The sequence below is a fragment of the Gossypium hirsutum genome, chromosome D01 (genome assembly GCF_007990345.1).
Source record: "Gossypium hirsutum isolate 1008001.06 chromosome D01, Gossypium_hirsutum_v2.1, whole genome shotgun sequence".
In the NCBI taxonomy this organism is placed as follows: domain Eukaryota; kingdom Viridiplantae; phylum Streptophyta; class Magnoliopsida; order Malvales; family Malvaceae; genus Gossypium; species Gossypium hirsutum.
Window position 1 is genome coordinate 27,273,020 of NC_053437.1, and position 17,398 is coordinate 27,290,417.

At 30.7% G+C, this 17,398-nt stretch overlaps 1 long non-coding RNA gene across 1 annotated transcript; it reads left to right on the forward strand.

Moving 5' to 3' along the window:
* Positions 1 to 649: 649 nt before the first annotated feature.
* LOC107921076 (uncharacterized) lies at positions 650 to 1,542 on the forward strand. Its single transcript, XR_001690923.2, has 2 exons — positions 650 to 884; positions 1,198 to 1,542. It is a non-coding gene; the product is annotated as an uncharacterized lncRNA (long non-coding RNA).
* Positions 1,543 to 17,398: the final 15,856 nt, after the last annotated feature.

The window sequence follows — 17,398 nt, forward strand, 5'->3', positions numbered from 1 at the left end:
GTATATGTATGATAAATTTAGATAATATTAATTTAAAATAATAGCATATTATATTTTAAGTAATTCTAATGATAAACTTTAAAACCATATTAAAACTTAAATACTAAAATAATGCTAGGTTTATAAATAAATATATATATACCAAAGACAACAAAATCGAAATAAAATTTTTAGAAAATGAATATATTGGATTATGGATTAAACCGGATTCAAAACAAAATCATAAGGGAAAAACAAAAACAAAATATAATTAAGGAGCCAAAATGAAACACGCGTATTTCATAGGGGACCAAATAGACAATATTCCCTATCATTCAAAAAGCATTGCAGTAGTATGGGCCAAAATGAAACAACATTGAAAATAAATAAAATAAAAGAGAACCTATTTGAAATTTGTTTGAAATTGAAGGGACTAATGCAGCAATTAAGTGCACCAGTCTAGGAAACCAGGTCAGATCATTAAAAACAACGTCGTTTTGGACGTATGTCTCCTCAACTAATGAGAGGATGAAATTGAAAACAAAATAAACCTATATGGCCGAAATTAAAAAAAACTGAAAGGGATTAAATCAAAACAAATTGAGAAAATAGGAGGATTCAATGTGAAAATAAACCATTAGTATAATACACGCGGATCCTTTTTCTCGAATCGGGTCGGATCATCGGATCAATGCCAATACGGCACCGTTTTGGAGCCACAGAGTCCGGCCTCAAACGGTGTCGTTTTATATATTGGATAAAAGCTACCGAAAACCCTAAACACACATTAACTTCATTTACAACAGCCTTCAGAAAAAAAGAAAAACCATCCGCCGCATTTTGTTCATCCCCAAATTCTCGCTCAACTCCGATCGCAACGGAGCAAACGATGATTCGGCTAATAGGTAAACCACTCTCCTCTTAGCCTTTTCTTCCTTTTATTTTTGTTTGGTGTATAAAAGAAACAAAGAATCCAAGAAATCAAAAAGAAAAGAGAAAAAAACGACGGAGAAAATCACCTTCCAAAAAAACTTTTTTCTTCTCTTTCTTGTTTGTATTCAATATGCGTAAAAAAAGAAAGCCCCATTTACAGAAACAAATCCGCTTTTTATAGCTGAATATAGAATGAAAATTACAAAAAATATTTTCCTATTCTATTATTCTTTTTTTTTTTTGCTTCTATTTTCTGTTGTTGTTTGTTGGTGTTGGTTGTTGCAGGTAAAGCCTGGAGAAGGCGCGTGTGGACTTGGCGCGGAGGCGCAACAAGCGCAGGGATCTGGTTCGGCTACGGCGCAAGGGCAGAAAGCTGCTAGGGCTGAGGCACAAGTGTTTTCCAGAAACCCCTAGGGATTTCTGGAATTCGGACCGTTTTGATTTGGGCTTAACTGGGTTCATGGTTTGGGTCTGGTATTTGGGTTAAATAGGCTAGTGTAATTTAGACTAAATTAGGTTTGGCTTTAATTGTTGGGCCATACGGGTTTGCTGTAGGTATTTGGGATTTGTAATACTAGACACTATTGTTTTTGGACTATTATTTTATTTTATTTGGTTTTTATTTTTTTATTTATTTAATCTGCATGGGCCCGGGCTAAAATTAGGTAGTACAATATATATATATGAAATACATGGAACTTGACTCTTGATGAGCTCATCCTTATTCTTGATATTTACATGAAATAAATAACTAACATGTTTAGTGAGATTATGTGTTTAGGCTTTTGGCCAAGATGTTTGGAATGTGTTTGTATCCTTATTCTCAATTACCCAATGCACCAGTTTTTGGTTCTTTATCTATTTGAACTCAGGTTTTTACTTACATCAAAGTATACGACTCACTTATACATGGTCCATCATCCACTCAAGCTTAATGTATGCCACACTATGAACCTCACAAATGAATAAATCCGCAAAGAGTTTTAGGATCTATTCTTCTTAGGTCTTATCTGATGTACTGTCATTCTAGTCAATCACATCTATGTTTCTATCTTTTGGGAGTCATCCGCTCCGATGCTCAAGACAAAACATCTTCCCAATTGGACTTGATAGATGACATATTAATTTTAATCAGTTTGTTCATTTTCGATTAGACTAATGACATATTTAAGATCATCTACTAATATAAGTTGTCTTTCCGTATTACGATTTGACCATGTAATACCACTTAGTATTAATTAAATATTAGATAACAAATGAGCTAATATTTACTTCCATTTTGCTTTGCATGCAAAAACCATTGAGGATAATATACAAATGGTATTAATGTAATTCATGAATAATTTTATTAAATTAATCTGTTTGAAAAAATACAAGTTTACAAACGAATACACTACACTTAGGGCATTGGATCCAACAAGATTTGGATAATTATTTGAGATAAAATTGTATGCAATATTAAATGCTCCATGATGTTGATTTTTGCTAAATTGATAGAAATACATAGTTTGCATGAATTTTTCACTAAGTACTCTTTCTTATTATTTTGTGTTCAAAAAAAATTGAAAATTTTGAAAAAATCGAAAAAATTGTGATTCAATAAATACTTCGCTATTTGTTTAGATTATGAGTAAATTCTTAGAATTATGATCAGTTGAGTAATCAAAATTTGGTGCTTGAGTTGTTATTTGTCTTCGCATCAAAAGATTGAGTGACGTTCTAAGCTATTCACTTATTCCGCTAATATTGACAATTATGAGTACAGCTAATAGCCATCTAAAGATGTGACAGATTGAATAACTAGGGTGGGATGCTTGGGTTGTTATACTTCTTCGCATAAAAAGATCTCGTGACACTCTAGATAAGCCTTGCATTAGAAAAAAATGAACACAAGGAAATTGGACAAAGGGTTGTTTATGGTGGTGAATTTTGGTTAATTTCAGTGTCTTGACAATTTAGCATAAATAAATCTTAAGGATCCCTAATTCTGAAATGATTTAATAGTTGTGCAGTTAATTGAATTATGAATCGATGTATTTCCTTTGAGAAGATAGTTATAGGATTAGAATTGCTACTAACGTTTATTTGCTTGATTGGATTAGGGATTGTGATAATTGAAGGCAAACCTTGGCTAAGTGGGAAAGGGGGAGGAATTTGATAATGTGCTTAACTAACGTATTTTTACTATTTATTTTATTTAACTTTGGATATGAGTTTTATTAATTTTGAGAGAATAAGTTAAAAGTGAATTACATAGAAACATTTTACATGAAAGCTAGAGTAATGCATAAGACTTGTGGATTTTTTAGAAATATTTTGTTTTAATAATTGTTTTTCTTATTATTCTATTTTAAAATACATCTTTTTAAGAGATTTATGAGGACTAGATTTATTTTAAGGAGCAAGTATTTTTTTATTATTGTTATTATTATTGTTATTATTATTATTATTCTTTGCACTATTTTCTTTGTGTTCTTCAAATTACGGGTAGCTAAATTTGATTCTAGCTTTAGATTGAGAATTAATCTGGTATTTGAATTATGAGAATTCGAAATCCCACTTATTAATTTTTCGATTCAGGAGATAGATTCTATCATCTTGCAATGTCGTTTTAGTATTAAAATTGAGAAAATCCCCTTGGTTTAGTGTTGTAAGACATAGTTGGTAAATTGGTATGATTCATAATTGTCATATTTGGTTCACCAAAGAACAAATTGATTTGACCAATTGAGTGAGTAGTTGGATCTGTCAAGAGAGTTAACGATCAAGTTTAAATGATCACGCAGTTGAGGCAGTTAATTTGAGCCGAGTTTTTCTAGTTCGCAAGGCTACTAAGAAATTAAAGCGTGGAAGCTGATTTCAAGGTTATTCGCTTGGTAAGGGTTAGTTGTCGGATTGTTCCCGAAGTTAATTTACATACGAAATGGCTAGAGTTTGAGGTTATTCATTGATCACTATAACTAACTTATTGATTGGAGGATAAAATACATTGCTCGGAATCAGCTTGATGCCGGAGTCAAAATCTTGCCTGAAGTAGAAGCTTTCAAATTATTGGTTTGTTCAAATCTATTTTTGTTTGCATATTTTTATTGTGATTCTATTTTTATTTAATTTTATTTATTTATTTTATATTCAAATTTAATCCCCTTCTTTAATTTCGCAGATTAGTATAATTCTTGGTTGTAAAATATAATAAAATTGATCAACTCAGTCTTTGTGAGATTGACCCTACTCCCAATATTACAAATTTAATTTTCAATTTTAAACATAAAAAATTTATTTTTGGTGGATTCCACACCCATCACCTATTTTTTATTAAATAATAAATATTTAAATTCCATTAATTAACTTTGGTTGGATTTATAAACAAAAATGATTAAGAATGAAAAAAAAAACTATTATCTAAAGTGTATATGATTTTATTTAGATATTTAATATTTTAAAATAATTTAACCCATAAATTGGTACTTAAACTATACTCTTTCTTTCTCTTTTTTTTCTTCTTGGTACCTAATTTTTTTTTTCATAAGTGGTACAAACTATTTTTTTCCAAAGTTGGTATCTTTGTTAGTCAAACGTTAGTTGAACCATTAAGTTTATTTGGGAAAAAGGCTTAACCAACAAATTGGCATCTAAACTATGCATTTTTTTTTAATTTGGTACCTAAACATTTTTCTGGTCATAAGTGGTACCTAAACTGTTATTTTTCCCAAGTTGATACCTCTTTTAGTTCAATTAGTTCAATTGTTAGTTAAACCTTTAAGTATACTTTTTTGTAAAAATAACCAATTAAAATGGACATGTGGCAAAAAAGATAAGAACTATTATATATATTTTCTTTTTCTTTTTCTTTCTTGAAAACTAACCAATAATCTAACCAATCCGTCCACCCGTTCCTGGCTTGATCAGTTCTTCTAGTTTGATCAGTTCCTCTGGTTCGATCAAATAAATTATTAAAAAATTAATAAAATAAAAATATTTTAAAACTAAAGAAAATCAGTTCAACTGGTTTTTTGTAGCTTGGTTTAATCTATTTGTATTGGTTTGCGGGTCAATCGATTCAATTCTTATCTTTGAACTAGTACCCTAATTGATTCTTGATCTAGTCGGCTTGACCGGCCGGTTCGATTCTAAAAAAATTAGTTTGATTGATGAAATAACCTTTTCGATCTCATCAAGTCAAGCAAATAGGTGGTGAAGTTTGAAAACAAAATTAATTGCTAATATCTCGACCTCAGAAGGTCAAAATTTGAGCATTGTTGATATTGCCCGACACTATAAAAGAAGAAAAAAGAAAGAAAAAGCAAAAAGAGAGAAAAATAATAATTTTTTAAATTCGAATGACGTAGCAGTTTACTATTGATTAGAAACTTATGAATTCATAATTTTGCAAATCACCTCCAATAAAATTGAGTTGAAAGTATTTCTACACTATCATCCACACTTTTTATGCTACCAAAACGAGCATTTTCATAAAAAAGAAAATTTCTTCTTTCACCATCTCTTTTAAGAGTAAAATTAATTAAAATTGGACTTGAATGCATTGACTATTTCAATATAAATATATAAATTTTAATATAAAAATTTCCATACTAAAATATTTTAAAGTTATTCAAGATTCGATTCAATTCAATCCAACCATTCCTTTCTTGCATTGCTTCCAACTATTTTGCCTTTCCTTTTTTCGCCTACTACCTATTCACATATTTATTTTCTATGATTGGCAATGATTCAAAATTTTCAATACAATTACTTAATTGTAAAATCTATATTTATTTATATATATAAATATAAATATAAAAAATTATAATTTAATCAAATATTTAAAAAGTAGCAAATACACCTTTCATAATTAAATCAAATAGAAATATTTGAAGTACAATCAACAATAAGAATAATTTAAAAATTGTAATCAAAACAATTAAATATAACTAGAATAAAAAGTTAATCAAATAACAATTTAATAAAATATCTCATACCATTTTATGACAAATAACCAATGTAATTATTTGCAAAATAAATGTATATTATAATACAAAAATATAAAATTTAAGAAACAAATAAATGAAGCAAATTTTTAAAAAAAATTAGAAGATGATAAAAACCATTTTTTTTATTCTCAAAGTATTTGCTTGGGTAAATCCAATAATTAATCTTCCGCATTCTGTAAACCCAGTAAAAGGGTAGATGCTAGCCACAAGTTTTTAAAGCTGCTCTATACCTAGGACGAGGATCAAACTCTCAACTACTAGTTAAGATAAGAGAGACCTTTGCCATCTCACCTAACTCTTATGGTTATAAAACCATTTTAAATATTCTTATCAACCTCTAATCAAGAAAATATATTACCAAAAGATAAATCATAAAAAAACTATCGATTCACATCAATATTATCAAAAAGATTATTATTTTTTTTAAAATATTGAAACCATATTAAAAAAATGTCTCGTAAATTTGGAAATTTAATTAAGTTTGAAAACTTAATTTGAAAATTTGGAAATTTAAAAACTAAATTTTTGAAAACTTAAATGTCTTGAGAAACTTTGAGAAACTTTTTGGAGAAACAACTCAAATAGGTAAAAACGAGTTCTGCCTTCCATTCACAAACTGATAGCATTTTATAGAGGGCTATTCTCTCCTTACATCATCTAAATCGTTTAATCATTACATTTGAAACTTTTGAAAATAAATTTTCAGAGAATATATTCTCTGGTTACAAAATACAAATTACATAACTATTCACTTGTCTTTTCTTGCAGGGAATATTTCCTGTTCACGTATTATTCTATTGCAGGGAATCTTTCCTGTTCACATCATTTCTTGCAGGGAATCTCTCCTGTTCACGCATTATTTTGTTGCAGGGAATCTTTACTGTTCACATCATTTCTTGCAGGGAATCTCTCCTGTTCACGCATTATTTTGTTGCAAGGAACCTCTCCTGTTCACATCATTTCTTGCAGGGAATCTCTCCTGTTCATGTATTATTTCTTTTTGGACCTGGTGATGGTTACCGAAGTGGTATCATCTGCAAGATCCACCGTTTTGATTGAGGATGCCGGAGATTCATCTTCAGATTCGGAGTCCAATGAGCTGAGCATTTCAGCCATGAGTTTTTTGTATTCTTTTTTTGTCTTGGCTTGAGCTAACATTGCACTGGCTGTTGACTTTGTTTGAAGAAATTTTGCTGTGGTTTGATCCGGGGCTGCAGACTTACATAATCTTGGATTCTTGTTGAAAAAATTATCCAAATATTTTGAATCATATTTCTCATCATTAAATTTGTCCCACCATTTAGTCCTGTAATTGCGAACTAATAATGGAATTCCAGTGTGTTGGTCTTGCTCATAAGAATAATTCCATGAGACAATCCAGTAAATGCATAGTTTTGAGAAAAAATGGATTGTCCTGTAAATGTGTTTTTGATCTGGTTCAGGATGAAATTTGTCAAAGAATTTGGGCCATAAGTTTTGAATTTTTTCTGGTAGTATCTCAAAGGATGATGGTCCATACCAATTCCACCACTCTTGGAACCAGTTTGGGAATTTGAATTGGGTGCCATATTTGAAATATATGAGCCACGAATGTCTCATGTGTTGGTTGTTCATTAAAAAGGCATTGTACCATGCCATTTGGTAATCCCAATATGTAAAATATGGGTAATGGTCTATTTTGGTGGTAAATTTGGCTGGGAATTTCTTTGGAGCATTTGGGTTTTCACTCCAATCTCTTGGTCGAAGAATTTTTAATATTTGGGCTGTTGAATGGGTAATAAAATTTGGATCTTTTGGATCTGTGTAATGTTTGAACAAAACAGATCCAGTTTGGACCAGTATATTTTCATAATACTGTTGGGGTTTTTGAGAATCCAATGGTTTGAAATGCCATCCATTGAAAAGTTCTTTTGCCAGTATATGTGGAGGTTTTTCTGAAAATTCTTCCTCCATAACAAGAATTTTTTCAAAATATTTGTTTGGAAAATATTGTGAAGATTTTTGTGTAACAGTTTGTGAAGATACTGCTATCTCTTTTGGAAAAACCTCTTGGAGAGAAGTCTCTTTTAAAATATTTTTAAGAGATTTTGGTTTGTGTAAAACAATCTCTTTATTTTTGAAACCTTTGCTGCTTCAGCAGCAATTTGTTTGAGAGGAGTTTCCTCTTTCATTTGCGAAAAGGCCAATGCTACTTCTGGAGATTGAGATAGGGACTCAATCCATTTTTTGATTTGAGAACCAATCTCATTTGGATCTTGTGCATCTTGAATTATTGTATTTTTGGAGGATTTTGACGATGATGATGATTTCTCATCTTCTTCATGGCAAATTTCATACCATGTTTTAATTGGTTTTGATGTGATTTGGGTTTTGGATGATTCTTCTATTTTCCCTTTTCCATTGTCTCGGAGTTTGGGGGGCATTTTTGAAGAAACTCTCTGGTGAGAAAATCAGGCAAAGAATTAGTTTCTCCTTTGATGTATTCAATATCAAAATCAAATATGCTCAAAATTGGCTGCCATCTTGCAAAAATCTGTTTTGAGGCAATGTTTTGAACATCTTTTTGTAAAACTTCTTTTGCTGATTTGCAATCGATTCGCAAAAGGAATTTTTGATTTAATAAATCACTTTGGAATTTTGTAATGCATAAAACAATTGATAAAATTTCTTTTTTAATAGTACTATAATTTTGCTGAGTAGGATTCCAGTGTCTGGAAGTAAACTGGACTACTTGCTCTTTTCCTCCTTTAACTTGTTTTAGGATCCCACCATACCCTATTTCAGAAGCATCTGTTTCAACTATCTTGGGGGCATTTGGATCAGCTAAATATAAACAAGGAAGCTTAGTGATTTGTTTTTTGATTTGGGTGATAATATTGGTATGGTTTTTTGTCAAAGGTTGTGGATTCTTTTTGAGTCTATCATATAATGGTTTACATAATTTGCTAAGACCTGGATAAAAGTCTATAACATAATTGAGGCTTCCTAAGAACCTTTGTAATTGGACTTTATCAAGAATTTGGTCTGGGAATTTGCTAGCAAATTCTATAGATCGTTCTATTGGGGTAATGGTTCCTTGGGTAATGTAATGACCTAAAAACCTTACTTTGGTTTGGAATAAACTTATTTTGGATTTAGAAACTACTAAACCATTATTTCTTATGACTTTTATAAAGATTGATATATGTTTAAAGTGTTTTTCTAAATTTTCTGAAAATACTAATACATCATCGATGTATACTATTGTGAATTGAGAATATTGGTAAAAAATATCATTCATTATTATTTCGAACTCAGATGGAGCATTTTTTAACCCAAAAGGCATTACATTCCATTCATATTGTCCAAATGGTACAGTAAATGCTGTTTTATATCTTTCTTCTTCTTTTATTTGGATTTGCCAAAATCCGGATTTCATATCAAATTTTGAGAAAATATTTGCATTACAAAGTTTTTGTAGCAAATCTTTCTTATTTGGTATTGGGTATCTAATCCATTTTAAGGCTTGATTGAGAGGTTTGTAATTAATTACTAATCTTGGCATTCCTCTTTCAAGTTCTGCATTTTTTATTACATAAAATGCTGAACAACTCCAAGGGGAACTGCTCTTTCTAATTAATTTTTATTAAGAAGGTCTTGTATTTCTTTTCTACAAAATTCTTCCATTTCTTTGTTCATTTGTATTGGTCTTGCTTTTTTGGATATTTGTCTTTCATCAAAATCGTTTTCGTATGGTAATGTTACTTCATGTTTCTTTCTATTCCAAAAGGCATTAGGAATGTCAGAGCAAATTGTTGATTCTATTTCCTTTTTGATTTGATCTATTCTTTTTTGTATTTCTCTTTTTCTTAATTGTTCATTTAATTTTTTAAAACATATTTCTTCTTTTAGAAAAGAGATTTGCTTCTGTTTGTAATTAATTAAATTATTAATTTGTCCATTATGAATGGATAAAGATTTTAATAGGTTGAGGTTTCTTATTTTCGGTTTTTCTACAAAAGTAAATTCTACCTTAATATTTAAAACTTTAGTGGAGATAGAATTATTTGTTACTTTATAAGGTTTGAGTAAGGATATGAATGGGGTTCCTAATTGACATCTTGGGTAATATCTTTTACCATTAAAAAACATGTTTGATATTTTATACCTTTGTTGGATATTTCTGCATTGGGAATTTTGTAAGTAATTTTTAATTTTTTACCATTTGCAGCCTTAAGAGATTCTGATGTTTTATTATAATATTTTGTTGGAATTATTCCTTCTCTAATGCAGTTTTGGTCCGCTCCTGTATCAAAAAGGGCTGTTGTTTCTAATTGAAATTCATTATTTATGACAATATTTATTTTTATTAAATATCTTTGAATAGATACTTCAGTTAGAACTATCATATATTCTTGTGTATTTTCTTCAGGTTCAGGTTCAGTTTCTGATGAACTTTTTTCTGAGGTTTCGTGTTTTAAGGATCTAATTTGTTCCTTCATTTCTTGTTGTTCTATTTTAAGCTGAGAAAGTTCTGATTTAATCTGTTTTATTTCCAACTGTAATTCAGTGTTTGTAATTTGTCTTGGTTTTATTTTTTCATATTTATTAAATATTATATCTTGTATATTATACATTTGTGATTGACTAGAAATGATTTCTTTTTCTTTTTCTGGTTTATCTTTTAATGAGGATTTTAATTTCAAAAGGTATTCTCTTTTAAGCTCTAGGTCTTGAATTTTATCAATAACTTCTATCATAAATTCTTGATCTTTAGTTAGCATATTAATTGAAGGTTCATTCTCATCTCCAGAAGACTGGGATGTTGTATGTAATTCGTCTATTTGTAATTCATCTGTTTCAGTAGATGTATCATTTTCAGAAGAAGTTGTTTCTAATAGGATTTCATTTAATTTTTGTTCTATCTCTTCTTCTAAATTTAAGTTATTGATTTTTCTTTTGATTTTACAATATTTTGAGATATGCCCTGGTTTTCCACATCTATAACAATTTATTGTTTTGTCAATTTTGTTTTCTGTTTTTTGTTGTTTCTTCCCTTTTCTGTATTTTTTATATTTAGGTTTTTTATAATATTCTGAAATATTCTTTTTCCTATTTTTTGGCTTTTCAGGGCAACATGTTTTTGAAGAAGAAGGCTCATTCCTGATGTCAAATTGGTGGCAGAATGATCCTAATTCCTTTCTACATTGATATCTTTCTTTCTTGAGTTGTTTCTGTAATTTTAAATCTTGGCAAATTTTTAATCCTTCTTTTGGGTGAAACTAATTAGTTCACCATATGTAAGCTTTTCATATGGAATAATACCTTTGTAATTTTCTCTTATTTGATTCCTAACTTTTTCTCCTAATAATGTGGGAAGTCCTGCTAGAAATTTTTCTTTCCAAAATGGTTGCTGGTTATCAGATCTTTGCATGACTCTAGTCATAAAGACATCTTTATACCATTTAAAATCGGTTAGTTTTTTACATTTTAAATTTGATAATAATTCTGAATTTCTATCTTTAAGATGAGAAGGATCTCCAATGAAGTGTTTAGAGATTGAGAAAATTAAAGTTGTTACTGCATCTTGGATTTCTCTTCCTTGTTCGTCTAAAATAATTCTATCTTGGTCATCTTTTTTTATTACTTTTAAAATTTCTTCCTGTTGGGTTTTAGCCAGTGCATGATCCCACCATCCTTTTAATTGAGCAGTAAATCCAACAACTAAAAGATTAGCTATAGCATGGTCATTGATTAATCCATTTTGATTTCGGGTTTTATAAACATTTGAAACCATTGTCATTTGTTGTAATAAAGTAAGAATATTATATTCGGACATTCCATCTATATTCCATTCATAGATTGTATTAGCATTGTATTTATTTTGGAAAACAGGTTTTTCTTCTATGTTAAGATCAGGTGCAGTAATTTTTGGATAATATAATCTTTTTGGTTCTTTCCAAGCCATCTTGTTAATTTGTTGTTCATCTGACTGATCCGAGTCAGATTGGGAGGATTGGTGTAATGTATTTACTGAATATTGGGTTTGTATTGGGGTATCAGGGGCGATTAATTCAGACTTATGGTTTTCTAAAGCATTAAGTCTATTTTGGATTTCTGTTAGGAAATCATTTTGGGATTTTTGGAAAGCTTTTGGAATCTCATAAGGTGTGAATATTGGTTCTTTGGAACTTTTTTCGGTTATCTCTTTTACTGGTTCTCTCTTGATTGGTTGACTTTCTACCAAATTTTCAATATAATCTAATTGTTTTCCTATTGTATGAAGATTAATATTTGTATAATTGTTTTGTTCTACTATCATTTTGATATCTTTTGATGAGATTTGTTCTCCTGCATCGGGAGCTCTCATTCTTAAAGGGTTTGCTTTTATTCCAGTATTCTTATGAAGATATTGAACCTCCATTAAAGGGGGATGTCGAGATTCAACTTCTCCTTTATTAGTTTGCCATCTAGTATTATGTCTTATTGTATTAACAGATCCTAAATAATATTCTTCAAACCATTCAAAGAATTTTATATGGACTTTATGAGTATTCATAAATCTATAATATTCTTGAAGAATATTTTCTTTTTTATCATTATAATTTTTAAAGTAATCTTCTCTTTTTTGCTTATTTTTGTTGGAATAGAAGTGCTTTCTACACCATTCTTTATTTATTTCAAACAATTTTTCTAAAACAAATATTTCTGAATTTTCTCTTTGTCTTGCATTATTAGTCATTGATGAATAAGTTGGTGACATGTTAGGTGAATTTTGGGGACTCTCTTCTTGTCTGGCATAGATAGGTTGAGCTATATTTGAGGAATTATCTATTCCTTGTAAATTGGTCCTAAATGTTGTTGGGATAGAAGAGACAGAGGCTCTGGCTGTCCTAAAATCTACTGTTTGTGTTTCTGGATTTGACTTTTCTTCTATATTTAACCTCCTAAAAGCTGTGCTGGTACTTCCTATTTCGAATGAGTGTCTTGGAGGCATTCTTTGTGGCCTATTGAATTTTAATTCAACTGTGTCATCTTGGTGCTGAGAAGTTTCACTTAATGAAGTGTTTCTTATGGGGGTTGGTGCCACAGGGTCTGTAGCACCTTCAAGTTTCCACTTATCAGGAAGGTTTATCTCATGCCATTGTATTGTTCTGGGGATTGTAGTATGAGATCTTGTGGTGCCTGTCTCTATTAAGAGGGTTTCTCATTTTGGGCTTTGGAGTAAAGCCTTGGTATTAACTACAGAATACATGGCTTTGAAATGGAGTCTATAAACCAAAGTTAATACTTCTGTACCTGGAAGCATTTTGTAGTTATGGGTATGTATTTGAAGTGTTAAAGATTGTAAAATGTTTTTATCAGTCAAAGAAACCATAAAATTTGGATAACAATTAAAATGTATTGGGCCAGTACATAGGCTTGTTTCTATAGTTCCTAATAATGAGTCATTAAACATGATGTGTCTTTGGTCTCTTAAGACTACTAATATTGAGGTATTTTTAGTGGCTTCAACACTAAGAGGTTTGACTCCAACCTGGACTAATCCAAAATGGATGTATTTGTATCTTTGTTCTTTGAGTTTATTAATGACGACTTTATCTAATAATTGGATTGTTTCATATTCTTTTTGAATAGGTAAACTTCTTTCTTTTGTTTTTATAACATAACTGCAAAAAGCATTTAAATTTTCAAAAGTTGTTTTTTTGTAAACTTGGTTTGTTGGAACTCTTGGAAGAGTCCAATTATCAAATCTTTGGGGAATATTCTCATAATGTTCTTCTTGTTCATTAACAGTATTGTTTGAGGTTTGGTCAGATTCTTGGGATTGATTAGAAACAAAGCTAGCAGAAGAATTGGTTCTTCTAAGGAAAGGAAACATTCTTTGTTTTCGTATTTCCTACAGGGGGTTCTACTATCTGAATCTCTGAATTAATTAAGTTGCCTACGGGGATACTTAGTCCTTGACACGCCTAACCCATGGCTAACTGGATACTGTATCAATTCTCAGCAAAATAATAATACGATAATAAAGATAGTTAAACCAGAACTCAGAAATAACGAAAACAAATTGAATATTTTCTTAAACTTAAGAATACCTGCTCCTCCTTGGCTCTGATACCAGGAAGTCCCGAGACATTTTTTACGAGACATTTTATTTACGAGACATTTTTTACGAGACATTTTTTAGTATAGTAATAAATATTTTATTATTATAAAATGGATGTTTATTATAATAAGAAGTTTGATGTAATTTAACATTTTAATGTTGATTGAGAATAGAATTTTATATCATTTATATTTAAAAGAATCATAATAAATAAAATACATATTTATCTCTTTTTTTTCTTATTCTTTTTAAGTTATCATGAAACTTTAATCACTTCTATTTTAAGTTGTTAAAAGGATAGAGAAGATAACAAATAAAGGAAAAAAGTTCCGAGGAGAGTGAAACTTACAACCCTGTGGGATTTTATGCTTTGCGCGTGAATCAAAAAAACAAAATAAGATATGGGTGAAAAGGACTCAAACCCACAACCATGAGGCCCATCTTCCCCAACTAAACAAAGATTTCTTTTATCATGCACCATTACATTTCTATAACTAGTTTACCCTTTTTAATGTTGCATGCAAATTTCATTAACTTTATTTAAAAATATATATTTAGTGAATTTTCCTTATATTTCTCTTTGAAAAAAAATATTATTTTAGTGTTTCATTTTTTAATTAAGATTCTTTTTTCTTCTTTAGTTATAATACATGTATACAGTATGTGTGCTTAAAGATTTAGTTACATAGTTCTTGGAGATCTTTAAAGACTTGATATTTGACTAAACTTGTATGTGAAGAGTTGAAAGCAAAATTTTTGGTTATGATTGTGTAGGGTTGACTTAAATTGTGGAATAATTTTATTTTTTAAAAAAAATGGTATGGCCAATTATAATTTTACTTAAAATTGGTTATGATTGAAAGATTTTAAAACTATAAGTGAGTATAACTTTACAGTATTTAGGATATTTTCTCAATTACAATCGTACAGGGAGAATATTATTGATGATGACTTGCTAGAAAATCTTTTCAAGTTTCATGTTTCGAATGTGCTCCTACAATAACAATCCGTGAAAAAGATTTTTAAAAAATATTTTGAGTTAATACATGTTTACTTGTGGTTGAACAAAATAATGGTTATTAATGAAAGATCTCATTCTACTGGATCTACTCCATTCTCTAAAACGAATGCAACAATACATAATAAATTCAAAAGACATAATTGTGGACATGGTAAATGAGTCCATAATAATCGTCAAAGGGATCATCCTAATAATTCTTCTCAATACTAGAAGTGGAAAAATGAAGAGAATGCAGAGAAAAACAATAAGATTGATGTTGAATCAAATTTGACATACCTAATTGATAACCATGACAAATCTAGATATTAAAAGAATATTGACGTTATCTTTATGATGCTGATCATTTTAAATGCTAACATGTCAATTTGTAGAGTTTCTATAATCCATATTGAGGAATTAGTTGCTATAATTTATAATTATTGCTATTGATTACTAAACTGTAAGTCCATGGTTTGATTTTATTGTATTGAAGCTAATGTTCTATATTTGGTTGCTTGAAAGATGACATTTAAGATTTTTTTTTTGCTTGCCATTTATAACGACTGTAACACCCCTAACCCATATCTGTCGCCGGAACAAGGTTACGGAGCATTACCGGAATATACAGATCCAATACAAACATTTCTTATTATTTAACATTCATAACAAAAATGATTCATAAAGTCCCTTATATGAGCAATCGAGTCCCAAAACATACATTAGAATCAAGTCGGGACTAAACCGGGTACTCAGAGAATTTTTCGCAAAATCTCAAAATTTTTCCAAGGTGCAAGGGGCACACGCCCATGTGAACAGGCCGTGTGGCTCACACGGCCAAGAGACACACCCATGTCTCAAGCACCGTAGGCATTCAAAGTACGTACACAGCCATGTCCCAGCACGTGTCCTTACCCGTGTAACTCTCTAACTTAGGTCACACGGCCAAGTCACACACCCGTGTGCCAGGCCGTGTAAACATAATAATTTTCATTAAATAGGTGCAGGGATCACACGGCCAAGCCACACGCCTGTGTGCCAGGCTGTGTGATCAATTTTGAGCATTCGGTTTTGAAATTTTTAAGATGCAAGGGACACACGGCCAAACCACACACCCATGTGCTAGGCCATGTGTCACACACGACTGAGACACACGCTTGTGTCTCTGCCCGTGTGGACAAAATAAGGTCATTTCCAAGCCATATTTCTTACCCAATTTTGACATCAACCTATCACTACAAATTGCACATTTACATATCATATCAAAGCACTCAAAACATGCTAAAATCATGTCTTAAACATGACATATTGCCACATACAACCAATGTGCTCTTAAGCACTTCAAGTGACAATTTATCATTATATCATTCTATTACTCATATTTACCTAGGTACCAAAAGCATATATGCATAATCAACTCATTTTTTAAACATGATAAATCTACTTATATATATACATCAAAACATATTCCTCACAAGCCATTCCATTGGCTATTTACAACCAAAACATTTATATGCCAACACTGACCAAGTTAGCCTATACATGCTATTACAACCAAAATTAGTTTTATATTTGTACCGAAATGGGCCGATTGATAGTGTGAGATATCTCCACCAAGCTTCCAACCCAACGAGCTTTCAATTTACTATAAAACAGAGGAAATAAAATAAAGTAAGCATTTAATGCTTAGTAAGTTCGTATAACGAGAAATTAACTTACCATTCATTTTCATTAAAATAAACATACAAAAATGCATCCAAAGAAATTTTGCAATTAGCCTAATCACATAAAACCTCCTCAAACATGTTAGTCATGTACTTCATGTAAATATCAAGAATCAAGTATGAGCTCATCATGTAACAATTTCCATGTATTTTCAGGTAGACACAGATAATATTTTATCTAGAACTTATCTTAACTTATACTGGAACTTTGCCTGTTGAACCATATGAAATATCGATGGACATACGGGTAGTACACACGAAATGTACAAATCTAAGATCCGTCAATTCATATTCAAGAATGCTCTTACGAGCACATAAATGGGAAGCTCTCTTTCGAGTCATATAATAGGAAGCTCTTGTGAGCCATATAATGGGAAGCTTATCCGGACTGTATAACAGGAAGCTCATAAGAGCCATAGTCAGGAAGCTCATGCGAGCCAATAACAGGTAGCTTCAAAGAGCCATTAATCGGGAAGCTGCGGATAGCCATATATCAGAAAGTTTAAGCGATCCATATCGGGAAGCTCCGGAGAGCCATTAATCAGGAAGCTCATGAAGAGCCATATATCAGGACGCTCATAAGAGCTGCGGTGTGTCCACAACATATGCAGGATCACAATCGATCGGGATGCTCCGAAGAGCCATTAAAGGGAAGCTATCAGGAACCATATAACAGGAAGCTTGA